Raw genomic sequence first — 24,742 nt, 5'->3', positions numbered from 1 at the left:
TGTTAGGCTTTTTTTTTTTTAAATCACCGGTCATGGTGGTATTAGATCTGACGCTCGTAGAATTTCTGAGTGTCAAAACTAGTCCTGCTGCAGCCGGCAGTAAGAAAGCCTAACACAGCTTCATTAGCATTCTAGATGCTTTGATCGTATTTTCTGTTATCAATAATGCAATAAAATATCAATCACATTGCACGCACACACACATAAACAAAAAAAACATATAGGGTCCTTTTACTAAGCAGCAGTAAAATAATAATAATAATAATAATAATTTTATTCTTATATACCGCCATACCCAGCGAGTTCTAGGCGGTTTACATCAATTAGATTAGGATCTGCCTAGATGACAGATTTACAATTATTTATCAGAAATTACAGCTTTAAACAAACTAGAAAGAGGATGTGGAAAGCAGGGAAAAAGGGAAGGCCTCATGATGGAGGCGAAGTGGGGAGGCGGGGAGTTATTGTCGGGGGGGGGAGGGGACAATTCGGGTCTTGTTTGCTGAATAGGTAGGTTTTAAGTAGTTTTCTAAAGCCGAAGTAAGTGAGGGCCTCGAGTATCATTTGGGTAGCCATGGGTTCAGCTTAGCTGCTTAGAAGGCGAAAGTTTTGTCCAGGAATCTTTTGAGGTGACAAAGTTTGAGTGAAGGGAAGGCGAACAGCTGAATACGATGGGATTTCTTGTTGGTGCGATAGAAGTTGAAGTGGGGGTTGATGTAGCTTGGTGAACCATTTACAGCCTTGTAGCAGAAGCATGCGAATTTAAAAAGGACTCTAGACTTGAATGGCAGCCAGTGAAGTTGGTGGTAGAAAAGGGTGACATGTTCCCATTTCTTTAGGCCTAAGATGAGGCGCACGGCGGTATTTTGGATTATTTTTAGTCTCCTGGTTGTTTTCTTCGTGGCGTTAAGGTATATAATGTTGCAGTAATCTAGAATGCTGAGGATGGAGGATTGTACAAGAAGGCGGAAAGAGGTGTCATTGAAGTATTTTTTTATGGTGCGAAGTTTCCAGAGTACAGAGAAGCTTTTCCTGACGATGAGGTCGGTGTGAGTTTCTAAGGAAAGATTTTTGTCCAGCGTGACTCCCAGGATTTTTAAGGTTGGTTCGAGGGGGAAGGTCATTCCTTTCAGTTGAATTGTCGCTTCCTTGATTTTGTCATTGGGGGTGGCTAGGAAGAATTTTGATTTGTCGGGGTTTAGTTTCAGTCTGAATGATAGCATCCAGAGTTCAATCTGGTTGAGAATGTTTGTAATGTGGTCGAGTATTTCTTGAGAGAAATTGGTTAGTGGGATGGATATTCTGATGTCATCTGCATAAATGAAGAATTTGAGCTTGAGGTTATTAAGAAGGTTATCTAGGGAGACCAGGTAGATATTGAATAGGGTGGGGGATAGGGGGGAGCCTTGCGGGACCCCGCAGGTATTATCCCAGCTATAAGAGAAAGAGTTGTTCTTGCATACCTTGTAGGATCTATTTCTTAGAAACCCCTGAAACCAGTTAAGGACCTGGTCTGAGATGCCAATGTGAGCCAGGCATTCAAGGAGAATGGTGTGATCTACCAGATCAAAAGCGCTGCTCAGGTCAAGTTGTATGATCAAGGCACTTGAGCCCTGACTAAAGAGCGTGTGGAGGTGGTCGAGAAGGGAGGCTAAGATGGTTTCGGTGCTGTGGTCCGTGCGAAAGCCTGATTGATAGTCACTTAGAATGTTACATTTTTCTAGGTATGCAGAGAGTTCCGCCTTTACCAGCCCTTCCGCTATTTTGGTGAATAAGGGGATGCTGGCGATCAGTCTATAATTAGATGGGGAATTAGGTGGTTCTTTCGCATTTTTTGTAATAGGGGTGATCATAATATGGCCTTGCTCAGGCGGGAAGTTTCCTGAGGATAATAGGTAATTAACCCATGTCATCATTTTTGCTTTGAAGTGGGGGGTTGCAGTTTTCATAATATTTGGTGGGCATGTGTCCAATTTGCAATGGGAGTGTGTATATTTGTTGTAGTAAGTATTGAAGGTTTGCCAGTCGATTACTGCGAATTGTTTTCAACTAAGGTCTACTCTGGCTCCTAGGTCTGGGTTTGATAAATACATGTCTGGGAGAATGGGGAACAGCTCGAGGGGGTTGGGCCTGGGGGATAGTGTTAATCTTAGTTTTTGAATCTTGGTGTTGAAGAAGTCAGCAAGGGCGTTGGCAGTTAGGGTGGATTCTTCATGTGTGTTTGTGAAGGTCTCTAAGTTATATAGGTCATTAACCAGTTTGAAGAGATTACTGCTGTTGGTTTTTATGTTTCCGATTTTGAGGGAGTAGAAATTTTTTCTTTTTTCATTAGTGAGGTTTTTGTAATTTTTTAGTTTTAGTCTCCAGGCCAATCTGTGTTCTTGGGATCCGGATTTTTGCCATAGTCTTTCAGCTTTTCTGAGCTCTTTCTTGCATAGCAGCAATTCAGGGTCGAACCAGCCTTCTTGGTTAGGGGATCTAATTCTGCGGGTTTTTGGGGGGACAATCTCGTTTAATATGTTAGTACTAGCCTGGATCCAGGAGGTCATGATTTGTTCCGTTTCTTCGGTTGGATTGGTGTTAATTTCGAAGTGGGACCAGAATTCCGTTGGGTCTATCTTTCCTCTGGTAGTGTGGGTTTTGATGGATCTTGTTTTGCTGCTTTTCTGGGGTTTGTGTTGGCATCCAATGGAGAAGGTACATAGACGGTGGTCAGACCAAAGGGAGTCTGACCAGTTGCCTTGTTTCCAATAAAATGTGGGGTTGGTCTGTTCCTTGGAGGAGAGAGTCACCAGATTTAACTGATTACCTCCTTGGTGGGTTATGGCGGGGGAGTGTTTGTCATAGCTTAGTTGGGAGAGCAGTGACCAAAGATCCGCAATTTTTGGTTGGTCCGTTTTTTCAAGATGTAAGTTGATGTCCCCGCATAGTAGGTTATAGGGGCTTGTTAGAGAATTGGTTAGCAGGGATTTTGCGAAGTCCTCTTTGGTCGTGGTCCATTTTTTGGAGGTATATAGAATAAAGTTATGGTTAATGAGGAGGGCAGTAATTTTGATGTTAGGGAGATGGTTAGGATTTCAGAGTTGGGCGAAGATATTGTGTTGAGAATGGTACCGTTTAGGTGGTCTCGGAAGATTATTGCTAGTCCTCCTCCTCTTCCCCATGTTCTGGCTAGTGAGAGAATCTTGAATCCTGGTGGTAGACAATCTTTTATGATGATATCTTTATCTGATAGCAACCAGGTTTCGGTGAGGAGGACGAAGTCGGGGTTAGTTTCAATCAGCCAATCTTTGATCAGGGACGCTTTGTTCCGCATTGATCTGATATTTAGGTAAAAGCCAAGTAGGGACTGATGGTTGGAGTGGTCGATTGGGGAGTGGTGGGAGTAAGCAAGTGTTTTTAGGGTTCTTGGTTTTTTTGGGTGGAGCTTGGTCGGTTTGTGGGGGTGGAGGGGGATAATGGGCGGGTAGGTTTGGGGGTGGTCTAGTGTGGTGTGGTGCGTGTATGTGGGGGTTTTGGGTTTTACCGATCGGTGCAAAGTGAAGTGGATGGGGATGGGGGATGTATTGGTGTTGTCTGCGTTACAGATCCTGGTGGTTAGCAGGTAGAGTAGGAGTAGTGCTGCGCATTGGTGTGTATTTGGCCAAGCCATTGTGAAGGGCTCGTCCTGCAACAGTGGGAATGGTTTGGGAGTCGAGAGCGGTATAGTAGAGTCCGGTATTATATTATATGGTGCAGTGTACTACCATATAGCATTGTCCGGTATAATACAATACGATACAGTATAATCCAATGCAATGCTAGTCTAGTATAATCTGATACAATACAATACAAAACAATATAGTCCAATACACAACTAATCTGATATAATCCAGTATAGTCTAGAATGGTAACCAAAACATATAGTGCAGTTTACTGGATAGCGTCCGATACCGTCTCAGAGCAGTGAGAGGGTTTTGTTATCTTGATTATACTGGCTTATAAGAATTTGTTCGCAGCTGTTGTCAGGTGTTAATGTGCAGGGTGCTGCTCTACAGTATGCAGGTCATTTAGCACCAGGCCACATTTTGCCTTGGTCTAAAAATGGTCACTTTTCCATTTTCTGATTGATTGACCATACACTAATGCTGTCATTAGCGCATGTCCATTAACAAAAATTGTCATGCGAGGCCTTAGGGCCCGATTCTAATAACAGCGGCTACATCAGCCAGCGCTTCCAAAAACAGCACAGGCCACGCGTCAATCACACATAGGTGCCGTTAACGAGAATTGCAGCTTATGCCAAACATAGGCACCCAAAATGTAGGCCAGGGTTTTGCAGGCTTACATTACCGGCACGTACGTTTGATGAGAATCGTGGCTGCAGAGGCGCCTAGCGGTGCCTATAGTTATTTCCAGCGTAAATCATACCTACTTTGACCTTATATGCCATTAGGCAACTCTGTAGATGCAAATATGACATCCTTTTCTACCTCTTTTAATGACTTTTACAGTGCCAATTCACACCAATTAAAACAATTAAATTAGGCGGAAGTAGGGCACCTAGCACTGCCTAACTAACGCACAGCGCGGGTTTTAGCGCCGGCAGCGGCAGTAACTGCTCCGACACTCATAGAATTCCTTTGAGCGTCAGAGCAGTAACAGCCTCTGCCGGCACTAAAACCCATGTTGCGCATTAGTAAAGGAGGGGGTTACAGTGCCATTTAGAGAATTTGGGCTTTACTGTCACCTATTTTGTCTGCCATTGTTATTCGTTTGCTAATCCTGTGCTAATTAGTTAGGGACAGATTCTTTTTTTTTTTTTTTGTATACTCATTTTTATTGAGCAAGAAGTTTACAGCACATCAAATCAAATAGTACAGAGACATTATCAAGCACAAAAATAAGAAGAAGTACAAATAGTACAGGCAATACAAGTATTACAGAAAGGTCAAATGCCGTAGTCTGATAAAAGCATAGCCTGAGGGTCAGAGCAGAGCATTCCAGACTCTAGAAACCTAACACAATACAATTGGGAATTCAGAAAGGTCATCAGTAGCACAAAGTGTAACCATGAGAAAAGGCGATGGTACTATAAACCAAAATGCTCAAGGGTTATATGATATGATAGGAGGGAGGATCAAAGAACCCCATGTTTAACCCCAACATCCCCACACTCACACATACACTCACACAACATACATACACATACATACGGGCAGTCAGAGAGCAGAGTAAAGACAATGTACGAGGCAGTAAAAAAAAGAGTATTAGAATGGGAGATACGATGAATGAGAAGAAGAAGAATAATAATATGAGAAAGTAGTAAGAAGAAGAATAATAATAAGAAGAATAAGGATGATAATAATAAGTGGAACAGAGGTATGAGAGTAGGCGGAAAAAAGGAAAATAAAAAGATGTAAGGCGGTAAAGAAGCGGTATCCAATCAACATGTGTCAGCATAGTACAAGCGGAGCAGAAGCAGAGCCAGTCATGCGATGATGAAGGAAAAGATGCAAGAAGGTTGTCACCATCAATCCTGACAAGACGTCAGGAATCGGTCCCACAGAGCACTATATTCCTTCCAGTGATCCTGAGCATGAGAAGAATAAGTTTGAAGCTCATAAAGTCCCAGGACCTTCATGCGAGCCAGCCAGAACGGGTAAGTGGGGGCCTCAGCAGACGCCCAATGTTGCAGAATAAGCTGCTTTCCCAGCATGACCGCATGAAGGACAAATTTCTGAGAAGAGGTGGTGAGCTGCTGTTGAGACAAGTCCTGTGCATCACCCATCAGCAAGGCAGACGGGTTCCAAGTTAAGGTACAACTAAGAGTAGCTCTGACGGAGTCCCAGAAGGAGAGAGTAGAACAGTGAAAGAAAGAATGTAGATAGGTTCCCGGAGAGAGATGGCATTTAACGCAAAGATCATCCGGCCAAAGCTTCATGACAAAACCTTTGTGTCTAGATAGATAGGCACGATGTAATATCTTAAATTGGATCTCCCGCAATGATACATTTTTGAGAAAAAGGTATATATTTTGATAGAAAGTCTGCAAATCCTGAAGAGAAACCATCAAGCCCAAATCCCGGGACCAATCATCCGCTACGGATTGAAGGCAGTGCTCCCGCTGAAAATCCCGACCCTCCTTATACCAGGTAGCAATCCTGTTCTTATGAGGAGGTGTAAGTAAAGCCTTCTCATCGATGGCACCACAAGTCCAGGAGCTCGAAGGGACAGCAGAGAGGGAGAAAAAATAATGCTTGATTTGAATATAAAGGTAAGCCTGTGTGGTGGGGAGCCCCCAGTGGATGCACATGAGGGAGAAAGAAGGAAATCTACCGCCCCCCATATGCAACAAATCAAGTATGGTGGAATCTCGTTCAAGGCGATCCCTCAAGCCCGGCAGACCCCGAATTCCGGGTACAAACCCCGGGTTACCCAATAAAGACAAAAAAGGGGACGGATGAGGCACCTTATGTTGCAGACGTCGCCACCACGCCCATGCTTTGCGAAAGGCGAGGAGGAAATCCAAGGTAGGGTAGCGTAGAGAGACCGACAAACCCGGACTCCCATGGATAAATGACACAAAAGATATGGGGGAGCAGCAAGAAGCCAAAAGACCCGGCGGGGAATATTTACGGTGTGACGTCAAATGTTCATGAATCCACCGGAATAGGGAGGCCACATTATAGAGACGGATGTCTGGTAGACCAAGCCCCCCTGCTCCTTGCTCCGGGTTAATTTAGGGAAGCCTATGCGAGCCCGCCTGTCCTGCCAAATAAACCTACGAATAATGAAATTATGACGTTCATCCTCCCGGCTAACCCAAAAGGGTACAGTTTGAAGAGCGTATAGAAGTTTAGGAAAGAGAACCATCTTAACCAGGGCTACCCTGCCCATCAGGGATAATGGAAGGGAGCGCCACCGATGACAAAGAGACTTGATCCGTCCAATAGTTGCCGAGATATTAGATTCATAGAGAGTACTCGGATTTTTATATAAAAGAATCCCCAAATATTTCAATTTCCCGGGCGCAATGCCAACCCCCAGGTGTTCGAACCACTTATCACCCATCGAGTCAGTTTTATCATAGTTAATTTTCAATCCAGTAAAGGATCCAAAAGAATTAATAATACGCATCAGATGGGGAAGATGAACGTCTGCATGTTTTACATAAAGTAACATGTCATCCGCGAACATACTGATACGGAACTCAGATCACCCCACACTCAGGCCTTGCAGAGTCATGTCCTGACGGATGCGGATAGCAAGGGGTTCAAGAGAAAGAAGGAAAAGCAAAGGTGACAGGGGGCAACCCTGCCGGGTGCCACGGCCAAGAGAGAAAGGATCAGAAATCCCTCCATTAATCAAGAGTTGTGATTTAGGTGAAGAGTAGAGAGCTGATACCCAATGCACAAAGTCCCCAGAGATGCCATACTTTGCAAGCACCCAGAAAAGATGACGCCAGGAGACCATATCAAATGCCTTTTCTACGTCAAGGCTGGTGACCAAGGCCCTGTCCGAAGCTCGGGAGGGCATCTGTAGTACTGCGAGGACCTTTAGCAGGTTCATAGAAGCGTGCCTTCCAGGAACGAAACCTACCTGATCCTCATGGATCAGTTCCGGGAGCAGCACGTTTAGGCGCAACGCCAGGATTCCCGCCAGGAGCTTGACGTCCTGATTCAGAAGCGAAATCGGCCGATAAGAGCCCAATTGGTCCATAGGTCTCCCCGGCTTCAGCAAAATAATCACATGAGCGGTGTTATGCGTATTTCCCGGAGGGGTATCCGAGCGAAGGCCCATAAAATAGTCCTGGAGGACGCATAAAGCGGAGGGTGGTAAGAGCTTATAGAACTCCGGTCCAAAACCATCCGGGCCCGGAGTTTTGGCTAATTTAAGACGTCGAATAGCAGTTTGCAATTCCTCTCCACTGATCGGCCGATTAAGAAGAAGATTTTGAGATTCAGAAATGCTAGGTATGCACAAGTCAGAAAAGAATGCATCCCGGGCCTGATCATCAGGAGGCTGTTCAGCGTAAAGCTGTTGGTAAAACTGCAGAAATTGGTTCGTGATCTCCTGCTGCTGAGTATGCAGTTTTCCCGCCCGATCCTTTATTTGTGTGATAACATGACGAGTTCGAGGGGGCCGGATCAGGTTTGCGAGTAACTTACCAGTTTTGTTGCCCCAAGCATGCAGTTTATATTTGTAAAAGTAAATACTGCGGGAAGCCCTTTGAGATAGAATGTCATTTATTTAATGTTTAACAACTTGTAGTCGGTCCTTCAGCTCCCGTGTGAGACTCGAGATATGAGAGCGCCATAGATCTTGCAACTCAGCAGTCAATTTCAATAAAACCCCATCTATCTTTTTCTTAACAGCCGCGGAGTAAGCAAGCACGTGGCCTCTCATAACGGCCTTAGCGGCCTCCCAATACACAACCGAGCTGACATCTCCTACACCATTAGTGGCGAGGAAGTCCTCCCATTTACGCTCTAAGTAGGGTTTGAAATTGGGGTCAGAATACAAATGAGGAGACATCCGCCAAATCCTACCAGGAGAGGCAGAGGAAAACTGAAAAGTAGTTCCTAGAAGTGCATGATCCGATACCAGTGGGGCGGCCATGACAGCCTTAGACAGCTTCAGAAATAGTCCAGCAGAAACGAGTATGTAATCAATTCTACTATACACATTGTGAGGGTGGGAGAAAAAGGAAAAATCACTATCATCCGGATTCAGGGTCCGCCAAGCATCCAACAATTCCAGTTCCCGAAGTAGGAAGGGAATACCCCTATCATAGTGGCCCTTAGTAGCAGATTTAGCAGGTTTGCGATCCACAAGGGGCTCCGCCACCACATTAAAATCGCCCCCTAGAATCATTTGATGAGAGGAATAAGGCGCTAAGATTCCCACCAAAGTAGAAAAAAATACATGAGAGTAAATGTTCGGGGCATAAATAGAACCCAGCACTAAAGGACATCCCCACAGTTCTCCAATCAAAAATAAATATCTGCCCTCGGGGTCCTTAAGCTCCTTATGAACAGTAAAGGAAAGTTTTTTATGGATCAAGATCGTCACCCCTCTCTTCCGAGAAGAATAGGCAGAGAAACCCACCTGTCCCACCCAGAAACCTCCGAAGTTTAAGATGCTCAGTGGGGGACAGGTGAGTTTTTTGAAGGAGTGCTATGTCACAGCGTTCTTTTTTCAGATAGGTCAATATTTTTGTATGTTTCACCGGAGAATGGAACCCATCCACATTCAAAGAGTTAACGGAAAGACTAGCCATAGGAAAAGAAAGCAAGATCAGACAGCAGAAAAGAAACCCAATAATCGCCAAGTACCGGGTAGGGGGCGTCCCAGCCAATTCCCCCCCAACTCAGTCCCTGCGAAATGTAGGCATCCACCCAATAGCCATAGCAACCATACCGGAATCATTTCCTCGCACCTCTGCCGCCCATGAAAAACACAACCATCCAAACCACACGCATACAGGCACATACTCACATCCCACCCCAATCCCCCAATTTCTCCCCTCCCTCCCCCCTCCCTCCACCCCAGACTATGTAGTCTACCCCTACACAACATGTCAGCATAGAAAAACATCAGCCCCGGGCCGCCTCAAAACAGCCAATGATCAACAAAAAATTATAATAATAAAACCCTGAATAAAAGCAGAGAAACATTGCAAACATTTCAACCAGGAACTTGTACAATGACATGCCTCAGCAAACGTTGTAGAAAAGGAGAAGCAAACAGGGGTATGTCAATATCCAGTAGAAACACATGGTGCATTGAATATCTATGAGTAGCATCAGGAACCAGAATAGAAAAGTAAAAAACATATGAATAACAATAGCAAGAGAAATGGATAGTAACCAAGAAGAGTGCCCCCCAAAGAGAGCACCCACTAAACAGTAGACTCCAGGAACAACCAGAGTACGATATCGCTGCTGTTGCAGAAGAACAGCAAGGTGAAACAAGCAGAGATGAAGAATATCCATTGGTAAGTAGAATAATAGTCATATCACCAGCAAACTTCAGGCCGCGGCCCTAATCCACAAGAAACCCCCTGTAGAGGCATGGAGCAGGTCCAGGTCACACATAGGCCTCTCAGATTCGTGAGCAGCAAGAAAATCAAGTTCAGTTGTTCTGTGCACACAGTCAGTCAGCTATCCCGGGAGGCTCCCGGTCTGAAGGGAGCTTTTGAATGAAATGCTCCATGGCCTGTGGAGTCTCCAGGAATATAACCTTATTATTATGGAAGACCCTTGCGCGTGCAGGATATTGAAGAATGACTCTGATATTTCTTTTGTAAAGCTCATTACAAAAGGGAGCCATAGCTCTGCGCTGGTAGGAGACTTGAGGCGAGAAGTCTTGAAACAGAAGAACTTTCTGCCCTTCAAATTGCACAGCGGCCCCTCTACGATATAGGGACAGAATTTTCTCCTTAACCGCAAAGTTGAGAAAACGCGCAATGACTGGGCGCGGGCGTTGTTCGTCTTCCCTGTGTGTGCCCACCCGATGAGCTCTTTCTATCACCACCGGGGTCAGAGGCGGCTGGATGTCAAAAACCGTGGGCAGCCACGCTTCCAGTCGGGTGCGGAGATCCACATCACGCATCGAGGCAGGGATCCCTATAAATCGCAGGTTATTTCTGCGGCTGCGATTTTCTTGATCCTCCGCCCGATCTTTCAAAGTGGAAGTGGAAGTTTCCAGCGATCGCAGCCTTTCCTTGAAATTGTCAGTGCGAACCTCCTGCTGGGCTATACGGTCCTCCGCACGCTGCATTCTGTTGGATTGGGACTCCAGGCATTCCCGCATTTCTTCCATAAACGATTGGATCTTGGTGAGTTTGTCTTCCATCACAAAAGTGAGAGAACGGGTAAGCTCCTGCACCGCGGCTTCCTGGAGCGTGAACATGGGCACCTCGTGTTTCTCTGCCATTTTAGGCGCCGGCGAGGTGAGTTTGGCCTTCACTCCTCGCTGAGGTTTGATCGGCATGCCCCACAGAAACACTGCTGAAAAGGTGACCGTCGTTCGCACCTAATTGTAGGGGGGGATCCGATGTAAAGCTTCAAATCGTAAGCGCGAAAAAAATCGGGTTTTTAGCTAGGATTTGGGACGAGGCAGCCCGGAGCTGAGGAGAGGCACGTCCGATCAGGTCTCCAGCATCACGTGACCCCCGACAGATTCTATAAACAGTAACTAGGTTAGGCCCCACTATGCTCCCTAATTGTGGATGCCTAGCAATGCCCAACTAACCCCCATCCCCTTTTTACAAAACCATAGCATAGTTTTTAATGCTGGCCATGGCGGTAACAGCACTAAACCACACTATGATTTCTAAAATGTGGTGGGGGGGTAAATTCTGTGTGCAACCCAAATTCATTTAGCAAGCTTAATTGGCATGGTAACTAACACCACCATCAATCTTTAATTAAAAAAAATAATTTAAACAATTAAAAGTTTTGCATGAAATTTCACGCAGCGCTTAGCAACGCCTAAGTTGAGGTGCTCTCTGATGCCTAACAATGTCTAACTGAAAAGTAGGCATGGTTAGGGGGTAGGGAATAGGCGTCTGAGTTAAGGCTGGTAAATTAGGCCAGGTAAAACCTACTTAGCTCTAGGATACCTAAGTCTGCTTAGGCACCGCTAGGAATGATTCTATAAATTATGTAGAAAGGAGCCTAAAGGGTTAAGTGCTGTTTATAGAATCTGGCCCTTAGTGCATGGTAATGTAGCTATGCTGATTAGAGCAGGCATGCCTACTCTCTGCCTCCAGACATGCCATGAGGTGTGAAAAAAATATTGTGCACACATGTCAAAAATACCACAAGTTGTCTCTATAAGGTTGGACCCCCCTCAAATGTAAGGATAGAGGGGTTATATCGAAGTGGCCTTACAATCCGCGATCCCGGGTTCAATTCCTTCACAGAAGTTTCATTAGGAAGTAAACTCAAAGAAGAAGCACAGCCAGAAGTGATGGCATAAAGAATATAATATAGAAATAGACTTAATATTATAGAAAAGCAAGGTTCATAAAGATTAAGCATTATAATTAAGCATTACCATTAAGGAATAAGTTTTACAATTACATAATGATTCTGTGCTCTTGTGAATGAGAGAGAATAGGTGCTGTGATGACAGAGAGGTAGAGAAAGGGGATGGGGAGGGTGATGGTCTAAGCTTCGGGTTCCAGAGATAGAGAGAAGGGGGGGGGATTGATGTTGAGAGGGGGCCTTCAATAGAATCTATTGAAGTTAAGTATCCCCATCCTTTGTAAACTGTTTGAAACAATAGTTAATTTCACTGACCAGGAAGGTGAGTGAGGTGTGTTAGACTGGAGAAGAATAGTCTGGAGTCAAATGTAATTTCCAGTATGCCTCTGACAATATCTGTGCACCTGGACCTATTGTATATTTTAAGCTGTCCATCTGTAGCACCAGACATTAACACATCTTCTTAACACCTCTTAGCTGTCTTTAGCACCTTTTTATTATCAGGTTCTCTAAGCACTGATTAAATTGTTTGAAACAGTCTGGCAGGATGCTTAATGCATGTGAATTCTATGCAGGAGCCTTTAGGGTCTATCTGCATCAACATTCCAGAGCCAGATTGATATAATTTCCCATAGGCCTTTGCTGACATTGGTTAGGGCAACCAAAAATGCTGATTGATAGCAATTCTAGGCTTGACAGTCTCAGCACACCCTGCGGTATGCCATTTTAAACTGGGGTAAGCACATGTTAGTGGTTTCCACTGTTTGGTAACAGGATCCCTAGAGATCTATCAAGCACAAGAAGATGACACAAGTAGAGGTCTGGATGTAGTATCTAATCTAATCTAATCTTCCATTTGTGAGTCGCACAAACCTATACAATCTCAAGGGGACAGATCAAAGAGGAAGTGGGAAAGTAGTAGGCGACAGGGGCATGGAGAAGCAAGAGGAGGGACCTAGAAGTAGGGGATGCTATACAGAAGCTGAAACAGTTAATTGTTAAAAAGGTGGGTCTTCAGGGTTTTTCTGAATGTGGTGTAGTTTGTCTCTTTCCTGATTGCTTCTGGTAGGTCATTCCAGGTTTTTACATCCAGATAAGTTAGCATAGAGTGGAAAATTTGCTTGTAGTGGAGGTATTTTGTGGATGGCAGGTTTAGTTGGATTCTGTTAAGGATTCTTTTTTGATGTCGACCAAACAGTAGAGAATAATTGGATGAGAGGGGCTGCTGAGTTTCTCTATAGAATCTGGTATAGGGTACATGATGTTTTGAAAATTATTTGGGATGATATTGGGAGCCAATGTAATTGCCTGATGAAGGTTGTGATTGAGTCATATTTCTTTAATTTGTAGAATAGTCTAATGGCTGTGTTCTGGATGTGCTGCAGTTTGTGGATAAGAGTGGTGTTGATGCCAAAGTAGGAGGAGTTGCAATAGTCCAATTGAGGTAAGACTATCATCTGAACGATCAGAGCAAAGCGATGTGGGTGGAAGTATAGTCTTGTGAGTCGCAGTTCACGCAGAGGTGATAAGTCTAGTAATTTGTGGTTTCATAATCAGTCTTTATGATGTTCATTGCAATGTTTGTAACAGTCGGCTCCGGGTTACTGTAAATGTACTACACTTGCTATATTTCATGCTGTTGTTGCGATGATATGATTGTCTTCCTGTTTTGGCCCTATTTGTATGTGGTTACCTTCTGTCTTAATAAACATGATATTACAAAAAAGAAAAAAAAGAAAAGACTTAGGGAATGATCAAAACTATATGTGTGCTCACAAACCACGCATATGTTTTTCCACAGAAGCTGTACCACTTTTCAAAGGGAAAGCTTGGGCATATTGTCACCTAGAAAATTGCCTAAGAAAAAGTATCTGATGAAGCAGGAGACATATAATTTTAGGGGAGATAATGTTATATACATGACAAATTGCAATCAGCTATAAATAGACCTCAGGAGCTATTTTCTATGGTTAAATGTTTAACTGTTAATGAGGATCACCCTCTTTCCTATGGAGATATATCCAGTTCATATTACTCAGCATATTTTGACTGATAATCTTTTTCTTTTTTTTTAACTTAAAAGCTCCATTTAGGTTTCTTGAAGGATGACAGTGTAGCACGATGGAAATGTTTTGATATAATTTGTTAGGAATGATTGGTATCTACACTATCCATGGTGAATATCTAATGTTGCCTTTTAAAACTATATCCTCCCACAGTGATTCAGGAGTTCGAGCAAGATCTTGCCCCCACACTAATGTATTTGTGACCTCTTTAACTATGTCAAAAGATTATGGGAGCAAAGTGTTGCTCACTGATCTCTGGTGGAGGGAGGTTGAAGCAGGTCACTTCCTCACCAAGTAACTGTGGAGGGGTCTCTGACATGTGTCCAATGGCAAAAGAAACCACATTAATCAGCATTTTTGTTTATTGTCATGCCCAGACATACAAAGGTCTCAGACATTCATGAGAAATTTCTCAGAAAATTTTGTTGCAGATGAGCCAGGACCATCCACTGGCAGGACTGTAGATGGAGGATTCTTGCTCAGCTTAGAGGGCACCTACATCCATCCTTTATTTATATAGTTTACAGTATTCTTTCAGAAGCCTGCATAAATAATAATAATAATAATAACAGTTTATATACCGCAATACCGTTAAGTTCTACAATGGAGACAGTCACCTCTGCACAAATAGCAGCAAAGTCCAAGGGAAGAGAGCAGAGCATGCCTGGTCTTCAAACCCACTTTATTAGCAACCAGTAATAAAATCCAAGCACAAAACAGTCTTGTCAATCATAAAAGCATGCCCATGGGCATGCCTACTACCAAACTATACATCAACGTATACAAATACCATGTTATAGAATGCTGCCTAGCCAAAATATTGTTCATTTCGAGCATAGGATTAAGCAGGTTAACATTTTCTTTTAAATAAATAAATTTATACGTATATGTATACACAAATGTATAAAAGCCAGCATTCAGGTCATCTATACTCATTCTTGGCACCTGGATGTTGGCATCCTGTTTATAGAATTATGTTATAGTTAGGTTCCCTATTGAAAATGTAATCTTATTTCTGTAGGATGTATGAGGTTGGTAAAAAAGCAAGTTAAACAATGTAGTCTCCATTGAGGGCTATAATTGTGGAGGGGCATAATTAAAAAAAAGTCTAACCAGCCTTTTGGCATATGGCCCTAAACGCTGAAAGTAGCAGCTTAAAGAGCAGCAGGAAAGATGCCCAATCATGATCCACCCCCCACCCCTGAACCCTTACAATACCGGCAGGAGGGAGCCCAACCCCTCCAGCCGAGGCGTGAGCTCCCAAATCCCCCCCATGAATCCCTCAAATACCGGCAGGAGGGAGCCAAACCCCTCCAGCCAGAAGCCGACCCCCCACCCTCCCCTCACATATGGGAAGGAGGGACCCCAGGCCCTCCTGCCCATGGCCCCCATGACCGCTTACCGAAACCCCGATTGCCCCCCCAACTCCCGACACCCCCTCAACTTACGTTAAGTTGGTTGGACAGACGGGTTCCAAGCCCGGCCGTCAGGCCCACCATCCTCCAAATGGCGGACCTAAGGCCTGATTGGGCTAGGCGCCTAAGGCCCCGCCCATAGCAGAGGCTTTAGGCAACTGGGGCCAACCAAAATTGGCCAAGTTGCCTTAGGCCTCTCCTATGGCACCTGCCATTTGAAGGATAGCGGGCCTGCCAGCTGGACTTGGGACCCTTCCGTCCAGCCAACTTAACATAAGTTGAGTGGGTGTCGGGTGGTCGCGGGGTTAGGGGGGATGTTTGGGGGGAGGTCGCAGGGGGGCACCATAGGCAGGAGGAGCCTGGGATCCCTCCTGCCCATATTTGAGAAAGGGTGGAGGGTCACCTTCCGATGGGATGGGTTGGGCTTCCTCCTGCTGGTATTGTCTCTGGAGGGAGTCGCGGGGGGGGTACGCCTCAGCAGGAGGGGTGGGCTCCCTCCTGCTGGTATTTGAGGGAGTCGGGGGGGGAGGGGTGCAGGCAGGAGAGATTAGGCATCTCTCCTGCCGCGATTCACGGCAGTTGGGGGGAACTCCAATTGCAGTAGGGGAGATTAGGCATCTCTTCTGCCACGATCGTTGCGGTGGGGGTTGGCCAAATTGCTGGGGCTGCTGAGCTGATCGTGGCAACCGCAATCAGCTCAGTGGCCCCTATTCGGAACTTATACCTGTTTTGACTTGGTCAAAGTCAAAATGTATAAATTCCGACTGGGCAACCTTATTAATGTTTTGGTTATACTTGCTGTATGACTAAGTTTAGGTCGGCCCAGCTCCCACCCTTTCCCCTCCTCTAAAAATGCCTCTTTTCGATCTAGACATTTAGAGGCAGGCTAAAGGCCTAAGCTGGTTTTAGATACATCTAAACCAGCTTTGATTATCGGTACTTGGACAATCTCTCTTTTTGATCGTCCAAGTACCGATTTAGGCAACTGTTTAAATGTTTTTTTGTGGTTTTTTTGAAATTATGAACCCCTTAGTCCTGTTTTTTTCATTCAGTCAGAAAAATAGGCTTTGTCAGACTCTGCAAAATACTCATTGACATCATCAATGATTTAGGGCCAGATTCACTAAGCAAACTAATCGTGTGCCAAACGGTTTGCGACCCGATTCACCAACCTCTCCTGCTTCTGATTCTTGCATGCAAATGAGGGGAAACGGCATGCAAAGTAGGCAGGGACGCAATTCACCAAACAAATTTTGGACACCGACTGGGCTGGCTGATCAAGAGAAGAAGCGACTGCTGGGGACCAGTCACACACGTCTCTGCCGACTCTCCTGCTCCATTGCCGCCCTGCACTCTGCCCAGATCTTCCAGCCATACTCTGTGCCCTGAGCTCTGCCCCGATCTTCCAGCCCTGCTCCGAGCACTAGATCTCTGCCACCTTCCCTGCAGTGCAGCCCGCGGGTTTAAAGTGGGGTTGCACGCCGCAGTGCATCCCCGCTTTAAACCCGTGGGCTCACGCTGCAGGGAAGGCGGCAGAGACCCATAGCTCAGGGCAGAGAGCAGGGCATGACAGGCTGACAGGAGAAAGCAGGCTTCAGTGTCAATGGGAAAACTTTTGGACAGAATACAAATCTTCCTGCTCCAAGAGAGCACCAAGCAGCAGGAGAGTCAGGGCCTGGAAAAAAAAAAACAACAAACAGACATAAAACACATGCGCAGACCATCTGCAGGGAAAGTAGATGGTCTGCACATTCATCAGGATCGCACACTAGCGATCCGTGTTGGAGGATGGGGGCATTCCTCCGATCACCCCCATTAAAATCTTACTGGTTGAAGAATCCATCGGACCTGCCCAGATCGGCACTGATCGGTCACAATCGGGCAGGTTAGTGAATCTAGCCCTTTATGGACTGTGGTGCCATCTCATAGAAATTGACCAAACTTTTCAAACCACTCTCGTCAATATAATATATAACTCTGCACAAAAGCAGAAAATTTGAAAAATATTCTAAACTAAAACATCTAAATTATCTAAATGAGATGCCTAGACTATCCTGATTACCAACATAAACTTCCAGGTCTCTCGGTTTTTGTGCCCTTTAAAAGCAAGAGAATGGTAGCACGGTTTTGTGTATTGCTGTGTGGGGACAGAAAGCTTTTAACAGTTTTGCTTCTTTCATTGCTTTATTTATGAGAAATTATGTTATAAGATAAAGAATTTTGTTTATCAAAGTCTGATGTCCAAAGGATTAAGACAATGCAGAACATTTCAATTTGCTATTTCCCAGAGCAAATAATTATTTTTTCTGTAATGCAACAAAATTGCAGATTCCCTTCACTAATGCTTCTAGCCCAGGGGTAACCCATCCTGGCTTTCCATTTTTCAAAATACATTAATTCATCTATTTCTTTGGCCAAAATCTGTGCAAATATATCCATAAATCTTCAGTGTAGATACTTTGACAGTATAGGTCTGTTTGCAAGCCTGACTGACCAGATTAGTGGGCCTCTTTGCTAGCCTACTGGAAACAATTCCCTTTTGTAGATTATCAGGGTTCTCTAACAATGTGCTTTCATGGCAGAATGGAAATTAAGACATGTAGTAGCCAAATGCAGTAAAGATCACTGCTTCATTTTTCTGCTTTAACAATTACTGTTTATTCACACTCATAATTTATAACAGGTCACCTAGATGGAGAAGCCAAGCAGGCATCTATGTTGTCTTTATAAACCCGCAGCAGAAAAACCCCCCAGCAGAAATCAGAACTATAATATAATCGCATACATTTACATCAGCTTAGGAGCAGCTGAAAATGTGTGGGCGGACAATCCCTCCAATTCAATATGTGGCGCCCAGATTTGCTTAGTCAAATTTGAGTGTGCTCCCGAGATGTGCACACAAATTAATTGAATGACAAGCTCTGAACCATCAATAACTGGGTGCTAACAACCAACTACTGAGGCAAATTGGAACCCATTAAAATTTACACACAAATATGGTTGTGCACTATTCTATATAACAGGGAGCCTAACTCCCATAGCATATCTCAAAAGGGGGCGTGGTTATGAGAGGAGCATGTGTACATCAGGGGCATTCCAAACGCTTGCATGCATAATTATAGAATACTGAACCAGTACGTTCAACTTGGGGAACCAACATTTACATCTAATTTCAGCAGGTGTTAGTCTGGCATCTAAAGTTTGGGCATGGGAATCAGCACTAAGCACAATTCTAAATAGGTCACATTTATTTATTATTTATTTTAAAAATTTCTATACCATTGAAAACTAAACGGTTTACATAATTTACATACATAATTTTGTAAAAACATAACACAGACAATCATCAGAAATCATATCTACAAACATTCCATAGCTTATAGAATCACACTTAGCGCAAATCTTTTCCAGCACCCATTTTTGAGCGTAATTCTTAAAATGCATCCTAATATGCACAACTGCACATATTTTAGAAAGAAAATGCATAAATAGTGAATCTTGGTGCAGTGGCATAGTAAGGGTGAGGGCTCCTAGGGCGGCAGCGCCCCCTCTGCCACATGCACACGCTCCTTCCTTGCACTTCAGCGTAAACAGCCACCAACTTACTGTCCGTGTCAGCTTCGACACTCTGTCATCACTTCCTAGTTGTGGGTCCCGGAAGTGATGTCAGAGAGAGTATGGGCAGCAAGTTGCTATACAAGTCCCAAGTTGGTAGATGTTTGCGTCAAAGTTAAAAAGGTATAGGGGAAGGGATATGTGCGAGACAATGGGAGAAGTGATAAGGGGAAGGCAGAGAGGAGGAGGAGGGGTGCTGGCGCCCCGAGCAAGATGGTGCCTGGAGCAGGTCGTCCCGCCCCTTACTATGCCACTGATCCGGTGGTCCACCCAAACTCTGCTTTTGAACACACCTATACCACATCTGCTTACAAATGTGCACATTCTTGTCATCATGCATACTTGTACATCTGAGAAAATTTTATAAGTGGCATTTTACATGTACTGTGTATGTTGGCATATATGCACAAAAGCCTGGATTCTCTAAAAGGCACCATTTTTTTTAGGTATCAGCAGGCACCCAAGCTCAGTAAAAACAAAAAAAAACAAACACCATTTAAATTATGGTTTTAATTGAGTTTCATGGCACCTATTGGCGCCTAAAAAATTAGCACCAGGGTTGTGCATCCATAAGCCGCCTAACACCACTGTGGGTGTGTCTAAGACCAGAAGTGGCATTAGGCGGCCTAAAGCACCTACAGAGACGCAATTCACATCAAATGTGGGTGCCAGAAATGTAGGTCTGGAAAACCATGACCTACATTTTTGGTGCCTATCTTTGCCAGAGGTGCGATTCTGTAACCGGCACTGTTGCATGATTGACATGCGATTGGCAGCCGCTTTTAAGGCGGCCACTGATGATGGCGTCAGTTAGAGAATCCGGGACAAAATGCCTTTTACATAATTAATCCTATGAAGAGCAATTTGCTTTATCAAAAAATGGTTTGTGGAGATAGTAAAAAAGTGTGTGGTGGTGGTGGGGAGGGGTAGGCTGTTCAGTGTTTATAGAAACCATACAGCAGTTTACATTTTTCCTTTATTTGATCATTTTCTTTATAGTGATCTGATAAAACAGAAACTGGCACATTCCTAAATATCTATACCACAAGTATCTTAGGGAAGGAGAGTTATCAACATGGGCTGCTATTAAGATGCATAGGGAAGGGGAAAAAAGGTACCAAGGCTCGAATCTATTGCCCAATTCACCAAATTTTTAATAATAATATTAATATATTATTAATATATAGTCCATACAGTATATAGAAACTAACAATTTCATACTTACAAAGTTTTCACTTTTACATTTAATACATATCAGTTAGAACCTCCCCCCCCAAAAAAAAACAAACCCTTTCCATTGGCATTCATCACGTTTGTTAATATTCAGTGTCCATCAACAATCATCAATATGAAAACATTTAAAAGTTTTAACATGAATGTCACATCACTCTCAACAGTGTATTTGACCCCTGGCTTCCATTCTAATGTGATGAATGCCAATGGAAAGGGTTACTGGGCGGGGGGGGGGGGAATATTTGGATGCATCTGGCCAATCCTTAGAGGAACATTGGTGTGCACTATAGGAAACAGTGAAAAACAAAAGGAATTGACCCCAAAATATCCACAAAGAAGAAAATCCAGAGAAAACAAAAAAAAACTGTGGAGTGACGATGTTCCTAAATGGGCTTTATTTGAAAGTGTCAAAGCTCTAAAGGTACACTGAAATCATCCACATAAAAGTAAATCATCCACATAAAAGCCTTAAAGGACCTAGTCCGCTAGGGATACAGGACCCAACACGGTCTGCATTTCAACAAAATGTCTTCTTCAGGGGTCCCTGGGGGTCCTATAAAGGTGAGTACGTGGAAACAATTGTGTGGTGAGCCGGAAGTGAGACACTTTGATACTTTTAAATAAAGTCCATTTAGGAACATCGTCACTCCAAAGAGTGAAACAGTGGCCAGGAAATTGGGATCAATTCCCACTGCAGCTCTTTGTGACTCTGGACAAATCACTTAACACTTTATTACCTGTATATAATAAGTAAACTGCGGTACTTTTAAAGCAATGCAGGCAGCAAAGCAAAGCTCTGCACTTGCCGTGCCACTCAGATAAGTTACAAGTTATTTATCTATTTAAACATTCAGCACTTTAAAAAGAAAAATTAAGCACCTTAGAAGAAAAGTTTAATAATTTAAAATATTTCTAGTCAGCAACACGCGAGCCGATGAGGAAGCCCAGTGACAGAAAACCTCCATTAAACCAGTTCGTTGGAGGGTCGCTGCTGATGGCTCTAGTGTCGACAATGTTATAATGATTATTGATGGTTCATGAGGAGAAAGGAACGTTATTACCAGCAATTTTGAGATTTATTTTGTGGAGTCTGGATTGTTAATGTGACCAAAGTTAGGTACCAGCATTTATTCCAGGTTTCAATAGGTGTAAATACTAGCACTCAACTTTCGGTGCACATGGCTTCTAAGCATTATTCTATAAATGATGCTCATCCAGGAGCTGATTTTTTTTTCCAGTGCTGAAATCTCAGCAGCATTTATAGAATACCCTCCATAGTGTGCATTTGTAGAACAGGGCATACTCTTAACGATGTTGCTCCCAAAATAACAAAACGGGCAAAAACACTCTTTATAAAAATAAACAAAAACATTTATTCTGCTCATTTTCATTTGTTAATGGCATCCAATGGCATGGAATATTTCCCAGATCGTTGCAAATGACAACCTATCCCTACTGCATATACCTGCATGCCACTCTACATGTTTTTAAACATTTTAAAATTGCCTCCTTTTGGACAATATCAGATGTGTATCTAAAACAATATATTAAAAAAAGTGTTTCTACCTTTTATATGCTATTTTAGTTGGATGAAAGTCAAGCCAAACAATGATATAGAAGGAGGAATCTTCAGTCTTCTCAAGCTACACCTGGAAAAAAAATGTAGAAAAAAAAAGTGGTAAAACAAATGGACCAAGAAGGTAACAATTTTCAAAATCTGTAGCTATAAACACTACAAAGTCTTTCATACCAGAAATATACCTCATAGTACAGAGCTTAAATAACAGTAAAGTAGCCTTAGTGCCTCTTTATGTTCGGCATTCCCATGTGCTAAGGCCATGTTTACTATCGGGTCAAAATGGCCAATTTTTCTATTTCCACTATTAATAGCCACACAGTAATGGTTAATAGAACAAACAGATCATTCAACATGAAGAAAAGTGTGGTTTATTAATACCATTACCCGAAGTGGCCAAGTTTTACAAAAAAAGGCTGCATCAGAATTAAAACTACAACATAAATATGTACAATTAATTAAAATCATAGAAACTCACTACAAAAAAATGCACCAAATATTAAAACATAAAATAGTATAATAATAACTTTATTCTTTTATACCGCCATAACCAAAAGTTCTAGGCGGTTTACACTAAAAAGAGCTGGACAATCAGTGAAATACAATAATACAGTAAAAAATACAAATAGTTGTAAAATAGAATTTCAATAATAAAACTCTCATTAAGTAATAAACTTATCGAACAAAGTGGTCGTAATTAATTTCTGAAAACAGCAATAGGATAACATAGCTTGCTGAATACATTTACATAACCAAGATTGTTGCCTACCAGCTTGAAATGCGAGGGTCCTATCTAAGAAGGTCTTATATCTACACCCATTAATTTTTGGATAAGCAAATAAGTATTTGTTTTTATGAGCGACTATGATTTTAATTCATTGTACATGTTTATGTTGTAGTTTTAGCCCTGATGCAGCCTTTTTTGGCAAAACTCAGCCACGTTGGTTAACAGTACTAATAAACCATACTTCTCTTCATCGTGACTGATCTGCTTGTTGTATTATTGCTTTACTGGTGGGCAGATCTTTGCCTCTTGCTATTGGTATCACGCACTAATTTTCCCATTAGCACTTGGCCATTAGTGTGCGAGCTCCTACAGTAAGGGTAGGGAACTCCGGTCCTCGAGAGCCGTATTCCAGTCGGGTTTTCAGGATTTCCCCAATGAATATGCATGAGATCTATTTGCATGCACTGCTTTCAATGCATATTCATTGGGGAAATCCTGAAAACCCGACTGGAATACGGCTCTCGAGGACTGGAGTTCCCTACCCCTGTCCTACAGTCTGGCTTGTAGAAAGGAGAACTGATTCCTAGAGGGCCAGTGATGAGGTAAGATGGTGTGGGGTTTTAGGGCTAGATTCACTAAGCTCACAGATCCGATCCAATCCGATCCGTGGGCGATCCGAGGCCGGGTGACCGATTCTGAAAGCGCCTGTTTGCAAAGCAGGCTGATCGGAGGCACGTCCCCAACTGACCGCACGGATCGCTGAAGAGCGATCCCGGTACATACGCAGTCCATCTTCTTTGCCTGTAGATGGTCTGCGCATGCACTTGCACCAGCAAGTTCAAAACAAAGGAGGAGGGGCGACAAAGTAATCCAGGCATGCATCGAGGGCTGAGCCGGGCCCAATCTCTTCAATAGGACTTGCTGCAGCCTTTAATAAGCCGGTTTATGCGCCAGGAGGGGAGTGGAGGAAAATATGTGCACTGTGAGAGGAGTGGAGGAAAACTGTCCAGGGCAGCTTCGGAACAGAACTAGAGAGCTTCACGGGAACGGGGACCTGCGGGGATCCTGCGGGTTCCCCCTTCGGGTCACGGGGATCCCATGAGGATGCCCCCTAGGGTTGTGGTGATCCCGTGGGGATGCCTCCTTAGGTCGCGGGGATCCTGCGGGGTTCGATACAACTCGAGCCGCGAGGCTCGTCTTCTTTTTCCTACCTGCCCTGCCGCAGCACACATAGCCGACCGGAAGTCTTCCCCGATGTCAGCACTGACGTCAGAGGGAGGGCTTAAGCAAAGCCGTCCCTCCAACGTCAGCGCTGACATCGGGGAAGACTTTGGGTCGGCTATATGTGCTGCAGTGGGGCAGGTAGGAAAAAGAAGACGAGCCTCGCGGCTCGAGCTCCATTTGGCTGAGAAAGTTGCTAAGGTAATTTGCTTGCAGATGAGGGTTGGGAGACAAACGCGGAACACAAAAGGGGGGAGGGAGTGCGTTTTTGGACACAGAAGGCATGAACTTGGGAGAGAGGAAGGCAGGGAAAAAGATGGTTGTGTACATGGGGAATGGAAGAAAGGAGAATTTTTGGTCATAGGGAGGGAGTAAGATACAGATGAGAGAGAGAAATATTGTGGTGGAACGGATACATTGAAATGGATGCAAGAGGGAGGAATGTTGGACATAGTGGTGAAGGGAATGGAGGGAGAGATGTGGCATGGTGCTGGAGAGGGGTGATAGAATGAGAAATGTTGGGCATGGGACTGGTGGGCAGGGGTGAAAGATGAGAAAGGGATAAATGCTGGACCATGGTAGGAGGAACCAATGGACAGCAACAGAAGAATTTACAGAAGATAGGAAAGCGGAAAAAAGAAACTAGGACCAACTTTATGGAAAAATAAGTCTCCAGACAACAAAGGTAAAAAAATGGAATGTATTGACTAAAATATGTTAGCTTTGGGAAATGTATACAGCAGATGTCTTTGTATTGTGTTCAAAAGAAAAGGAAATGCATTTCTGGTTTTATTTCTACAGTGTTGAAGTACTTGCTGACCCTTGCTGTGACTGGTGGGGATCCCCAAGCAACGCCAGCAGAGGACCTCCTCTAGAGATGGCCAGAACTCCCCTCCAGCAAGCACAGCAGCATC

General features: G+C 43.8%; 1 protein-coding gene across 5 annotated transcripts in view; it reads right to left on the bottom strand.

The window, feature by feature from the left end:
* The window catches only part of LINGO2 (leucine rich repeat and Ig domain containing 2), a 2,394,831-nt gene that overhangs the window by 1,249,518 nt on the left and 1,120,571 nt on the right, over positions 1 to 24,742 (bottom strand). For all 5 annotated transcript variants that reach the window (XM_033919804.1, XM_033919821.1, XM_033919813.1 and 2 more), the window contains exon 5: positions 21,871 to 21,953. The gene's annotated coding sequence lies outside the window, so the exon portion shown is untranslated. The remainder of the gene's footprint in view (positions 1 to 21,870; positions 21,954 to 24,742) is intronic.

Source organism: Geotrypetes seraphini, chromosome 1, assembly GCF_902459505.1.
Source record: "Geotrypetes seraphini chromosome 1, aGeoSer1.1, whole genome shotgun sequence".
In the NCBI taxonomy this organism is placed as follows: domain Eukaryota; kingdom Metazoa; phylum Chordata; class Amphibia; order Gymnophiona; family Dermophiidae; genus Geotrypetes; species Geotrypetes seraphini.
The sequence above is the reverse complement of the archived record's forward strand: the minus strand, read 5'-3'. Positions and strand labels throughout refer to the sequence as shown.